The sequence below is a fragment of the Oncorhynchus kisutch genome, linkage group LG12, assembly GCF_002021735.2.
Source record: "Oncorhynchus kisutch isolate 150728-3 linkage group LG12, Okis_V2, whole genome shotgun sequence".
Classification (NCBI taxonomy): Eukaryota; Metazoa; Chordata; class Actinopteri; order Salmoniformes; family Salmonidae; genus Oncorhynchus; species Oncorhynchus kisutch.
In genome coordinates this window covers 21,817,834-21,832,562 of record NC_034185.2, presented here as the reverse complement: position 1 = coordinate 21,832,562, position 14,729 = coordinate 21,817,834, and the positions used below count along the sequence as shown (strand labels likewise).

The 14,729-nt window shown below is 45.2% G+C and overlaps 1 pseudogene; it reads left to right on the top strand.

The window, feature by feature from the left end:
- Nucleotides 1-14,729, top strand: part of LOC109901362 (mediator of RNA polymerase II transcription subunit 23-like) — a 34,228-nt pseudogene that overhangs the window by 5,527 nt on the left and 13,972 nt on the right.

Here is a 14,729-nt window from a genome sequence, read left to right as displayed (position 1 = left end):
CAAAAAGTTAGACTTTTGACTCATCTGTCCATAGAGCATTCTTCAAAGAGTCTTCCAGGTGCTTTTTGGCAAACTTGCGTCAACTTTTTAGATGAGATTGGTCCCATTATGTCTGGCGAAAACCAAACACTGCATTCCACAGTAAGAACCTCATACCAATTGTCAAGCATGGTGGTGGTAATGTGATGGTTTGGGGACGCTTTGATGCCTCGGGACCTGGAAGACTTGTCTTAATAGAAGGAACCATGAATTTTGCTCTGAATCAGAGAATTCTACAGGATAATGTCAGGCCACCCGTCTAAGAGCTGAAGCTGAAGCACAGCTGGGTCATGCACCAAGACAATGATCCAAAACACACAATCAAATCTACATGAAAATGGTTAAAAAGCAACACATTTCAAGTTTTAGAATGGCCTAGTCAAAGTCCAGACCTAATCCCATTTGAGATGTTGTGGCAAGACTTGAAATAGCAGTTCATGCTTGAAAACCCACAAATGCCACTGAGTTTAAGCAGTTCTGCATGCAAAGGTGGGCCAAAATTCCTCCACAGTGATGTGAGAGACTGATCAACAACTACAGGAAACATTTGGTTGCTGTCATTGCAGCTGAATGTGGCACAACTAGTTATTGAGTGTAAGGGGGCAATTACTTTTTCACACAGGGGAATTGGGTGTTGCATAACTTTAATTTTATAATTAATTTATTTAAGTATACATTTATTTTGTTATTTGTTATCTCAGGTTCCCTTTATCTAATATTAGGTTTTGGTTTAAGATCTGATAACATAAAGAAAATCAGTAAGGGGGCAAATACTTTCTCACAACACTGCATTTGGAAAGTATTCAGCCCCTTGACTTTTTCTACATTTTGTTATGTTACCGGCTTATTGTTTTTCCTCCTCAATCCACACACAATACCCATAATTACAAGCAAAAACAGGTTTAAAAAACCTGAAATCACATTTATATAAGTATTCAGACCCTTTACTCAGTACTTTGTTGAAGCACCTTTGGTAGCGATTACAGCATCGAGTCTTCTTGGGTATGACGCTACAAGCTTGGCACACCTATATTTGGGGAGTTTCTCCCATTCTTCTCTACAGATCCTCTCAAGCTCTGTCCGGTTGGATAGCGAGCGTTGCTGCACAGCTATTTTCAGGTCTCTCCAGAGATGTTAGATAGGGTTCAAGTCCGGGCTCTGGCTGGGCCACTCAAGGACATTCAGAGACTTGCTCCGAAGACACGCAAGTGTTGTCTTGGCTGTGTGCTTAGGGTCATTGTCCTTTTGGAAGGTGAACCTTCGCCCAAGTCTGAGGTCCTGAGTACACTGGAGCAGGTTCATCAAAGATCTCTCTGTACTTTTCTACGTTCATCTTTGCCTCGATCCTGACTAGTTTCACAGTCCCTGCCTCTGAAAAACATCCCCACAGCACAGTGCTGCATGGTGGTGCTTCACCATAGGGATGGTGCCAGGATTCGAACAGACGTGACGCTTGGCATTCAGGCCAAAGAGTTCAATCTTGGTTTCATCAGACCAGATAATCTTGCTTCTCATAGTCTGACAGTCCTTTAGGTGCGTATTGACAAACTCCAAGCTGGCTGCCATGTGCCTTTACAGAGGAGTGGCTTCTGTCTGACCACTCTACCATAAAGGCCTGATTGGTGGAGTGCCGCAGAGATGGTTGTCCTTCAGAAAGGTTCTCCCATCTCTACTGAGGAACTCTACAGCTCTGTCAGAGTGACCATCGGGTTCTTGGTCATACATTTGCAAGAAATTTGAAAACACCTGTTTTCGCTTTGTAATTATGGGGTACTGTGTGTATTTGTTTAATATTTAATCAATTTTAGAGTAAGGCTGTAACGTAACAAAATATGGAAAACGTTTCCGAAGACACTGTATGTACAGTATACATACACACATCAAATAGGCTACATCAAATGTATAAGACCCATATTAAGGGTTACCTCAGTAGTTGGATGAGCGAAAATGTCCCTTCTGCTCCTTGACGGAATTCATTCTAAATGTATAGTCTGTTGTTGCTGTCCTTGTGAGGCAATCCAGGTGTGCATTGGTCAGTCTGTTTCTCTGTTTTTGTTTCACAATGTTCATTGTTGAGTCCCTTCTCCTTTCCTCACCTTTTTTATTTTATTCATTTTAATTTCATCTTTATTTAACCAGGTAGTAAGCTAGTTGAGAACAAGTTCTCATTTGCAACTTTGACCTGGCCAAGATAAAGCATAGCAATTCAACACATACAACAACACAGAGTTACACATGGAATAAACAAAACATAGTCAATAATACAGTAGAACAAAAGAAAACAAGTCTATATACAGTGAGTGCAAATGAGGTAAGATAAGGGAGTTAAGGCAATAAATAGGCCATGGTGGCGAAGTAATTACAATATACCAATTAAACACTGGAATGGTAGATGTGCAGAAGATGAATGTGCAAGTAGAGATACTGGGGTCGAAAGGAGCAAGATAAATAAATAAATACTGTATGGGGATGAGGTAGGTAGATAGATGGGCTATGTACAAGTGCAGTGATCTGTGAGCTGCTCTGACAGCTGGTGCTTAAAGCTAGTGAGGGAGATATGAGTCTCCAGCTTCAGAGATTTTTGCAGTTCGTTCCAGTCATTGGCAGCAGAGAACTGGAAGGAAAGACGACCAAAGGAGGAATTGGCTTTTTTGGGTGACCAGTGAGATATACCTGCTGGAGCGCGTGCTACGAGTGGGTGCTGCTATGGTGACCAGTGAGCTGAGATAAGGCAGGGCTTTACCTAGCAGAGACTTGTAGATAACCTGTAGCCAGTGGGTTTGGCGACGCGTATGAAGCAAGGGCCAACCAACGAGAGCGTACAGGTCGCAATGGTGGGTACTGTATGGGGCTTTGGTGACAAAACGAATGGCACTGTGAAAGACTGCATCCAGTTTGTTGAGTAGAGTGTTGGAGGCTATTTTATAGATGACATCACCGAAGTCGAGGATCGGTAGGGTGGTCAGTTTTACGAGGGTATGTTTGGCAGCATGAGTGAAGGATGCTTTGTTGCGATATAAGGAAGCCAATTCTAGATTTAATTTTGGATTGGAGATGCTTAATGTGAGTCTGGAAGGAGAGTTTACAGTCTATCCAGACACCTAGGTATTTGTAGTTGTCCACATATTCTAAGTCAGAGCTGTCCAGAGTAGTGATGCTAGACAGGCGAGCAGGTGCGGGCAGTGATCGGTTGAATAGCATGCATTTAGTTTTCCCTGCGTTTAAGAGCAGTTGGAGGCCATGGAAGGAGAGTTGTATGGCATTGAAGCTCATCTGGAGGTTAGTTAACACAGTGTCCAAAGAGGGGCCAGAAGTATACAGAATGGTGTCACCTGCGTAGAGGTGTACCAGAGAATCACCAGCAGCAAGAGCGACATCATTGATGTATACAGAGAAGAGAGTCGGCCCGAGGATTGAACCCTGTGGCACCCCCATAGACTGCCAGAGGTCCGGACAACAGGCCCTCCGATTTGACACACTGAACTCTATCAGAGAAGTAGTTGGTAAACCAGGCGAGGCAATCATTTGAGAAGCCAAGGCTATTGAGTCTGCCAATAAGAATGTGGTGATTGACAGAGTCGAAAGCCTAGGCCAGGTCGATGAATACGGCTGCACAGTAATGTCTCTTATCGATGGCGGTTAAGATATAGTTTAGGACCTTGAGTGTGGCTGAGGTGCACCCATGACCAGCTCTGAAACCAGATTGCATAGCGGAGAAGGTACGGTGGGATTCGAAATGGTCGGTAATCTGTTTGTTAACTTGGCATTCGAGGACCTTAGAAAGACAGGTTAGGATAGATATAGGTCTGTAGCAGTTTGGGTCTAGAGTGTCACCCCCTTTGAAGAAGGGATGACCGAGGCAGCTTTCCAATCTTTGGGAATCTCAGACGATACGAAAAAGAGGTTGAACAGGCTAGTAATAGCAGTTGCAACAATTTCGGCAGATCATTTTAGAAGTAGAGGGTCCAGATTGTCTAGCCCAGCTGATTTGTCGGGGTCCAGATTTTGCAGGTCTTTCAGAACATCAGCTATCTGGATTTGGGTAAAGGAGAAATGGTGGGGGCTTTGGCGGGTTGCTGTGGAGGGTACAGGGCAGTTGACCGGGGTAGGGGTAGCCAGGTGGAAATCATGGCCAGCCGTAGAAAAATGCTTATTGCAATTCTCAATTATAGTGGATTTATCGGTGGTGACAGTGTTTCCTAGCCTCAGAGCAGTGGGCAGCTGGGAGGAGGTGCTCTTATTCTCCATGGACTTTACAGTGTCTCAGAACTTTTTTGAGTTAGTTCTACAGGATGCAAATTTCTGTTTGAAAAAGCTGGCCTTAGCTTTCCTAACTGCCTATGTATATTTGTTCCTAACTTCCCTGAAAAGTTGCATATCACAGGGGCTATTCGATGCTAATGCAGAACGCCACAGGATGTTTTTGTGCTGGTCAAGGGCAGACAGGTCTGGAGTGAACCAAGGACTATATCTATTCCTAGTTCTACATTTTTTGAATGGGGCATGCCTATTTAAGATGGTGAGGAAGGCACTTTTAAAGAATAGCCAGGCATCATTTACTGACGAGATGAGGTCAATGTCATTCCAGGATACCCCAGCCAGGTCAATTAGAAAGGCCTGCTCGCAGAAGTGTTTTAAGGAGCGTTTTACCATGGTGAGTGGAGGCCGTTTGACCGCTGACCCATTACGGATGCAGGCAATGAGGCAGTGATCGTTGAGATCTTGATTGAAAACAGCAGAGGTGTATTTGGAGGGTGAGTTAGTTAGGATGACATCTATGAGGGTACCCGTGTTTACGAATTTGGAATTGTACTTGTTTGGGGTGCAGTCAGTGCACACAGATGCCACATTTGACCAGTCAATATTGTTATCAGCAGAAAATGTAACAAGGGTTTTCAGAATATCCTCTCCTCGTGTTTGTCCCTGAAGGGGCAGTAAACATAAAAGTCCCTCTATGAACGACTCGTTTTGAGGAAAGCGGAACCAAACATAATTGGGCAATGTCACTTACATCAGTGCTTTCGTCAAGCGCAATACTAAAACATGGCGCCACGGATATGTAGGTAATCAGTTGCTTTACCAATGTCCTCGCCGATGTCTTCTATGCATCTTGTTATGATCGTTGCAGTCCCTTAATTTGCTTTAAAATAGCTTTCTTGTTTGTGAAATCAGCATACAATATTTCGGCTGAGGCCAAAAAACATTATTTTACAATCTCCACGTCTGTGAAGGCCTTCTTGTTTCTCGCGAGTATCCAAGCAATCTCATATGTTGCCTCTTGTCGTTTTCTCTGCAACGGTGCAAGATCTGTCCATCATTTGTTGTTGTTTTTTGAGCTGTCCTTTGAGTTGTGCTATTTTGTTGTTTCTGAGATTGCTTCGTGGCAGATATGTTTTGTCAAAGTAGGCATGGTGTGGCTAGAAATGTTGCTCTAAATTTACTTTAAATTTGTTTAAAACAATTGACTGCCTTGTATAATAAGACAAAGTGAGCTAGTCCCATCATGCAGTACAACAAAAATACTTGTCTTTCCATTTCTCTTGGAACTTTGTGTTCTTCTTGAATCGACTGTATCCTTCTCTTAGCCACTGGAGCCACGTTAGCTAGCTGCATTTCCCCGCCTCCATCTTCCTGGTTATCTGGTGATTGTTCGTTCATTGCTGTCACGTTGTTCTCCAGCTCTTCCCCCTCATTTTTATTGTCAATAGATTTACGTTTTTTTTTTTACAATAAATCGATCCATGTCGACCAGACTGCAAAATGAGCTAGTAGCATATTGATATGTGTAGGTCGCTGTATGTGAGTGGTTGGGTTCTATTTCGGCAAACCTTCTATTTCGGCCTTCCTGTTCAACAGCTACGCTATACTGCCATCTATCTGCCGCCCAGGGAACAATTCAATGAAGTGATTCAGGCCTGTATTAAACACATTGAAATGAAATGGTATCATTTATTTTTTATTTAAAAAAAAAATGATCCCCAATTTCGTGGTATCCAATTGGTAGTAGTCACAGTCTTGTCTCATCGCTGCAACTCCCGTACGGACTCGGGAGAGGCAAAGGTTGAGAGCCATGCGTCCTCCGAAACACAACCCAACCAAGCCACACTGTTTCTTGACACAATGCCCATCCAACCCAGAAGCCAGCCGCACCAATGTGTTGGAGGAAACACAGTACACCTGGCTACCGTGTCAGCGTGCACTGCGCTCGGCCCGCCACAGGAATCGCTAGTGCGCAATGAGACAAGGATATCCCTGCCGGCCAAACCCTCCCCTAACCCGGACGATGCTGGGCCAATTGTGCGCCGCCCCATGGGCCACCCGGTCGCGGCCGGCTGCGACAGAGCCTGGACTCAAACCCAGAATCTCTAGTGGCACAGCTAGCACTGCAATGCACTGCCTTAGTGCCTTAGGGCCTCTCACACCCTCAGCTTCTTCCCTGCTCCTCTTCAGGTACAGAGAGTTAGTTCCTGACTGAGCTTAGGGTTTATGTCTACAGGGGTAGCCATAGAGAATTATTGACTCAGAGAATCAGATAGATATCTCTGTATCTATACTGAATAAAAATATGAACACAACATGTTAACTGTGGGTCCCATGTTTCATGAGCTGACATAAGATCCCAAAAATGTTCCATATGCACAAAAAAAGCTTGTTGTTTTACATCCCTGTTAGGGAGCATTTATCCTTTACCAAGATAATCCATCCACCTGACAGGTGTGGCATGTCAAGAAGCTGATTAAACAGCGTGTTCATTACACAGGTGCACCTTGTGCTGGGGACGATAAAAGGGCACTCTAGAAATGTGCAGTTTTGTCACACAACACAATGCCACGTGTCTCAAGTTTTGAGGGAGCGTGCAATTGGCATGCTGACTGCAGGAATTTCCACCAGAGAATTGAATGTTAATGTGTCTACCATAATCAATCAATCAAATGTATTTATAAAGCCCTTTTTACATCAGCCGATGTCACAAAGTGCTGTACAGAAACCCAGCCTTAAACAGCAAGCAATGCAGATGTAGAAGCCGCCTCCAAACTCATTTTTAGAGAATTTGGCAGTACGCCCAACCGGCCTCACAACCGCAGACCATGTGTATGGCGTTGTGTGGGTGAGCTGATAACGTTGTGAACAGTGTCCCATGGTGGCGGTGGGGTTATGGTATTGGCAGGCATACGGTACAGACTATTAACACAATTGCATTTTATCAATGGCAATTTGAATGCACAGAGATACAGTGGAAATTAAATCCTGAGGCCCAACAGCGTCCATCACCTCATGTTTCAGCATGATAATACACAGCCCCATGTCGCAAGGATCTGTACATGATTCCTGGAATCTGAAAATGTCCCAGTTCTTCCATGGATGTCCCAGTTCTTCCATACTCACCAGATATGTCACCCATTGAGCATGTTTGGGATGCTCTGTATCAACGGGTATGATACGACAGCGTGTTCCAATTCTGCAAATATCCAGCAACTACGCACAGCCATTGAAGAGGAGTGGGACAACATTCCATAATCAACAGCCTGATCAATTCTATGGGAAGGAGAAGTGTCATGCTGCATGAGGCAAATGGTGGTCACACTGACTGGTTTTCTGACCCACGCCCCTACTTTTTTTTAAAGGTATCTGTAACTAACAGATGCATATCTGTATTCCCAGTCATGTGAAATCCATAGATCAGGACTAAATGACTGTATTTCAATCTATATATATATCATTAATAAATAATATAACCTGGGAACATTGTAATAAAGTAACATGTTTTGAAAAGATGATGAGGTGAGCTCTGTGAATGTTAAGTGAATGGGGAATAGAGGGCATGGTCTCCCTGTGGTGCAGCTGCTCCCTCTCCAGACAAAGGACAGTGCCCTTTCAGTCTGTCACTCGGTATAACATACTATGAGGAGTCAACGACCAATTCTATTCACCTGAAGCAAACTGAAATGACGCCCAACTGAGCTCGCCCTCGGAAGCCCCACCTTCCTGGCTATAATACGGGGGCCTGCATCCATTTCCTAAATTCTTTGCTCTTCAGCGAGCCTGAAGGAATAACGTGTCAGATGTTGCGAGTTTTGGGTCTTGGTATTGGTTTTTGTGTTTGCTAAAAGCTAACTACTTTCTGCTCTGCTTGTGCTGATGAAAATGGCACCGGAAGAAATGGCAGCAGTTTTACGGGCGCCCAACCAATTGTGCTATTATGTGGGGGGGTTTCGCGATATTTGTCAATTATTTTGTACATAATGTTTCTGCAACCGTATCTTACGGCAGAAAAGAGCTTCTGGATATCAGGACAGCGATCACTAACCTCGGATTAGACAAAGATTTTTCTGTGCATATTTGTAAACAACAGCTGGTGCACGAAATCTAAGGAAGTCTGTAGATTTTGCTCGCCTGAAGTAGAGTATATTGTGATAAATTGCAGCCCACACTACTTGCCTAGAGAGTTCTCAGCTATACTTTTCGTGGCTGTTTATTTACCACCACAAACAGATGCTGGCACTAAGACCGCACTCAGTCAGCTGTATAAGGAAATAAGCAAACAGGAAACCACTCACCCAGAGGCGGCGCTCCTAGTGGCCGGAGACTTTAATGCAGGGAAACTTAAATCAGTTCTACCAAATCTCCATCAACATGTTAAATGTGCAACCAGAGGGAAAAAAATTCTAGATCACCTGTACTTCACACACAGAGACGAGTACAAAGCTCTCCCTCAATTTGGTAAATCCGACCACAACTCTATCCTGATTCCTGCTTACAAGCAAAAATTAAAGCAGGAAGCAGCAGTGACTCGGTCTATAAAAAACTGGTCAGATGAAGCAGATGCTAAACTACAGGACTGTTTTGCTATCACAGACTGGAACATGACATTGAGGAATACACCACATCAGTCACTGGCTTTATCAATAAGTGCATCGAGGACATTGTCCCCACAGTGACTGTACATACATACCCCAACCAGAAGCCATGGATTACAGGCAACATTCGCACTGAGCTAAAGGGTAGAGCTGCCGCTTTCAAGGTGTGGGACTCTAACCCAGAAGTTTACAAGAAATCCCGCTATGCCCTGCGACGAACAATCAAACAGGCAAAGCATCAATACAGGGCTAAGATTGAATCATACTACCATGGCTCCGACGCTCGTCGGATGTGGCAGGGTTTGCAAACTATTAAAGACTACAAAGGGAAGCACAGCTGCGAGCTGCCCAGTGGCACGAGCCTACCAGACGAGCTAAGTCACTTCTATGCTCGCTTCGAGGCAAGCAACACTGAGGCATGCATGAGAGCATCAGCTGTTCCGGACGACGGTGTGATTACGCTCTCCGTAGCCGACGTCAGTAAGACCTTTAAACAGGTCAACATACACAAGGCTGCGGAGCCAGACGGATTACCAGGACGTATGCTCCGGGCATGTGCTGACCAACTGGCAAGTGTCTTCACTGACATTTTCAACATGTCCCTGATAGAGTCTGTAATACCAATATGTTTCAAGCAGACCACCACAGTTCCTGTGCCCAAGAACACAAAGGCAACCTGCCTAAATGACTACAGACCCGTAGCACTCACGTCTGTAGCCATGAAGTGCTTTGAAAGGCTGGTAATGGCTCACATCAACACCATTATCCCAGAAACCCTAGACCCACTCCAATTTGCATACCGCCCAAACAGATCCACAGACGATGCAATCTCCATTGCACTCAACACTGCCCTTTCCCACCTGGACAAAAGGAACACCTATGTGAGATTGTTATTCATTGACTACAGCTCAGCATTCAACACCATAGTACCATCACTAAGCCAAGGAACCTGGGACTAAACACCTCCCTCTGCAACTGGATCCTGGACTTCCTGACAGGCCACCCCCAGGTGGTGAGGGTAGGTAGCAACACATCTGCCACGCTGATCCTCAACACTGGAGCTCCCCAGGGGTGCATCCTCTCAAAAATAAATGTTAAGCCTGTTGCGCAGCAACTCATTGCCTTCCTGAAGACAAACAATGTATACGAAATGATTCAGTCTGGTTTTAGACCCCATCATAGCACTGAGACTGCACTTGTGAAGGTGGTAAATTACCTTTTAATGGCATCAGACCGAGGCTCTGCATCTGTCCTCGTGCTCCTAGACCGTAGTGCTGCTTTTGATACCATCGATCACCACATTCTTTTGGAGAGATTGGAAACCCAAATTGGTCTACACGGACAAGTTCTGGCCTGGTTTAGATCTTATCTGTCGGAAAGATATCAGTTTGTCTCTGTGAATGGTTAACTTTCACTGCTATGTGGATGACACACAGCTGTACATTTCAATGAAACATGGTGAAGACCCAAAATTGCCCTCGCTAGAAGCATGTGTTTCAGACATAAGGAAGTGGATGGCTGCAAACTTTCTACTTTTAAACTCGGACAAAACAGAGGTGCTTGTTCTAGGTCCCAAGAAACAAAGAGATCTTCTGTTGAATCTGACAATTAATCTTAATGGTTGTACAGTCGTCTCAAATAAACTGTGAAGGACCTCGGCGTTACTCTGGACCCCGAGCTCTCTTTTGAAGAACATATCAAGACCATTTCAAGGACAGCTTTTTTCCATCTACGTAACATTGCAAAAATCTGAAACTTTCTGTCCAAAAATGATGCAGAAAAATGTATCCTTGCTTTTGTCACTTCTAGGTTAGACTACTACAATGCTCTACTTTCCGGCTACCCGGATAAAGCACTAAATAAACCTCAGTTAGTGCTAAATACGGCTGCTAGAATCCTGACTAGAACCAAAAGATTTGATCATATTATTCCAGTGCTAGCCTCCCTACACTGGCTTCCTGTCAAGGCAAGGGCTGATTTCAAGGTTTTACTGCTAACCTACAAAGCATTACATGGGCTTGCTCCTACCTATCTCTCTGATTTGGTCCTGCCGTACGTACCTACACGTACGCTACGGTCACAAGACGCAGGCCTCCTAATTGTCCCTAGAATTTCTAAGCAAACAGCTGGAGGCAGGGCTTTCTCCTATAGAGCTCCATTTTTCTGGAATGGTCTGCCTACGTATGTAAGAGACACAAACTCTGTCTCAACCTTTAAGTCTTTACTGAAGACTCATCTCTTCAGTGGGTCATATGATTGAGTGTAGTCTGGCCCAGGAGTGGGAAGGTGAACGGAAAGGCTCTGGAGCAACGAACCGCCCTTGCTGTCTCTGCCTGGCCGGTTCCCCTCTTTCCACTGGGATTCTCTGCCTCTAACCCTATTACAGGGGCTGAGTCACTGGCTTACTGGGGCTCTTTCATACCGTCCCTAGGAGGGGTGCGTCACTTGAGTGGGTTGAGTCACTGATGTGATCTTCCTGTCTGGGTTGGCGCCCCCCACTTGGGTTGTGCCGTGGCGGAGATCTTTGTGGGCTATACTCGGCCTTGTCCCAGGATGGTAAGTTGGTGGTTGAAGATATCCCTCTAGTGGTGTGGGGGCTGTGCTTTGGCAAAGTGGGTGGGGTTATATCCTTCCTGTTTGGCCCTGTCCGGGGGTGTCCTCGGATGGGGCCACAGTGTCTCCTGACCCCTCCTGTCTCAGCCTCCAGTATTTATGCTGCAGTAGTTTATGTGTCGGGGGGCTAGTGTCAGTTTGTTATATCTGGAGTACTTCTCCTGTCCTATTCGGTGTCCTGTGTGAATTTAAGTGTGCTCTCTCTAATTCTCTCTTTCTTTCTCTCTCTCAGAGGACCTGAGCCCTAGGACCATGCCTCAGGACTACCTGACATGATGACTCCTTGCTGTCCCCAGTCCACCTGGCCGTGCTGCTGCTCCAGTTTCAACTGTTCTGCCTTATTATTATTTGACCATGCTGGTCATTTATGAACATTTGAACATCTTGGCCATGTTCTGTTATAGTCTCCACCCGGCACAGCCAGAAGAGGACTGGCCACCCCTCATAGCCTGGTTCCTCTCTAGGTTTCTTCCTAGGTTTTGGCCTTGCTAGGGAGTTTTTCCTAGCCACCGGGCTTCTACACCTGCATTGCTTGCTGTTTGGGGTTTTAGGCTGGGTTTCTGTACAGCACTTTGAGATATCAGCTGATGTACGAAGGGCTATATAAATACATTTGATTTGATTTGCATGCTCAGTCCCCTCCTGTACTCCCTGTTCACCCAAGACTGCATGGCCAGGCATGACTCCAACATCATCATTAAGTTTGCAGACGACACAACAGTGGTAGGCTTGATCACCGACAACAACGAGACAGCCTATAGGGAGGAGGTCAGAGACCTGGCCGGGTGGTGCCAGAATACCAACCTTTCCCTCAAAGTAACCAAGAATAAGGAGATTATTGTGAACTACAGGAAAAGGAGCACCGAGCACGCCCCCATTCTCATTGACGGGGCTGTAGTGGAGCAGGTTGAGAGCTTCAAGTTCCTTGGTGTCCACATCAACAACAAACTAGAATGGTCCAAACACATCAAGACAGTCGTGAAGAGGGCACGACAAAGCCTATTCCCCCTCAGGAAACTAAAAAGATTTGGCATGGGTCCTGAGATCCTCAAACGGTTCTACAGCTGCAACATCGAGAGCATCCTGACCGGTTGCATCACTGCCTGGTACGGCAATTGCTCGGCCTCCGACCGCAAGGCACTAAAGAGGGTAGTGCAAAGCTGCCTGCCATCCAGGACCTCTACACCAGGCGAGTCAGAGGAAGGCCCTAAATATTGTCAAAAACCCCAGCCACCTAAGTCATAGACTGTTCTCTCTACTACCGAATGGCAAGCGGTACCGGAGTGCCAAGTCTAGGACAAAAAGGCTTCTGAACAGTTTTTAACCCCAAGCCATAAGACTCCTGAACAGGTAACCAAATTGTTACCCGGACTATTTGCATTGTGTGCCCCCCACAAACCCTCTTTTACACTGCAGCTACTCGCTGTTTATCTTATATGCATAGTCACTTTAACTATACATTCATGTACATACTACCTCAATTGGCCCTACCAACCAGTGCTCCCGCACATTGGCTAACCGGGCTATCTGCATTGTGTCCCACCACCCACCACCCCCTCTTTTACGCTACTGCTACTCTCTGTTCATCAAATATGCATAGTCACTTTAACCATACCTACATGTACATACTACCTCAATAAGCCTGACTAACCGGTGTCTGTATATAGCCTTGCTACTGTTATTTTCAAATGTCTTTTTACTGTTGTTTTATTTCTCTACCTACCTACCTACACACACACACACACACACATACATACATACATACATACATACATACATACCTTTTTTCCGCACTATTGGTTAGAGCCTGTAAGTAAGCATTTCACTGTAAGGTCTACACCTGTTGTATTCGGCGCACGTGACATATAAATTTGATTTGATTTTGTAGCCAGTGCTCCTTGTTTGAGTCAGATGGCCAGTGGTAAGAGTCAGTTCAAAAAGACTAACCAGCCGAGTTAGGCTCATGCTGGTTTTGCTGGCAAAGATTATGCACTATTCCAGATATGCTCTGTAGGGTTTTCAAAGTGAGAATCTGTTGACATGAGTCATCTTTGGATTCAGCGGAGGAGAGTGAACAATTGGTGGTAAACGTGCCTTTGATGGCGTTTTCTCTCCCAAAGCAGAGTTCCTCCAGGTTTGGATGAAGGTATTTATCTCCTGCAGCTGTGAAGTGTCACTTACCCCTGCTTAAAGTTTTTGCAGATGAGTGGCGAGTTACTTCACTCCAGAGACTAATAATGGATAATCCTAGCACAGTGCTTCCAAATAAACGTGTCGGTTCATCTGGATTCCTGAGAGGGACAGGCGGATGTATTTGGATGAGCCTTTTTCGTTAAAAAGGTTGTTTGGCTCGGGGCCCTTCTCCCCAAGCATTTGCTGTGGCAACAGTACCCCCAAGTGGCTTGGTCAATGGGGGCAACCAGGGATCTGGTTGCCGAGGTCCCTGAAACCGGTCTGGGCCAGGTATCAGAACGCACAATTATTTCTGCATGTTCAGAAACACAGTTGTCAAGAGTGATGATATGAATAACATAAAATGACGGGAATTGACAATTCAGATATGGTCCTGTGTATGACCGGTAGGGGGCAATGCAGTTCAATCCACATGATCCTGGCTGGCTACCTACCTTACTGCTGTCCCCCGCCCACTGGGCAACGATAGTATTAATAGTGTTTTAGGTTCTCTGTTGTGTGCCTCTCCTTGTTCTCAGTGGTTAGTACATGGAACTTCATGTCCCACTTCTCATTAATGTGATGGCTCGTTGCAGTGATATATGACAGCGTGTTCATAGATGTCCAACAATCTGTTGTTAACTCCACATATGGCATTTGAGACATTGCGCTTTGTACTTGCAGAACATTCATTGTAAAATTGATCCGTCAGAACTGTCACGACATCCTCTACCATTGACAATGGCTGCATATCAACTGCAATCATTTCTGTAATCAGCAATGGGATTTTCTCACTCTGTCCCTTATCACACTGCTGCCAGCAATGGGTTGGGTCTCAGGGTGCATCCCTTTCAGCATTACATCTGTACTGCCACTGTAGCCCAAATCCACCTCGCAAAGTTTGAATTTCATCACCTTCTCATTTAACTTCTCGAAGTATTGCCATACAAGACTTCACTGCTTTCGCTTCCTTGTCTCACTCTTTGCCATTTTTCCAACTATGGCAGCCGATGACGGCGTGCGGTGCACTTTATATCCTTGACAAAT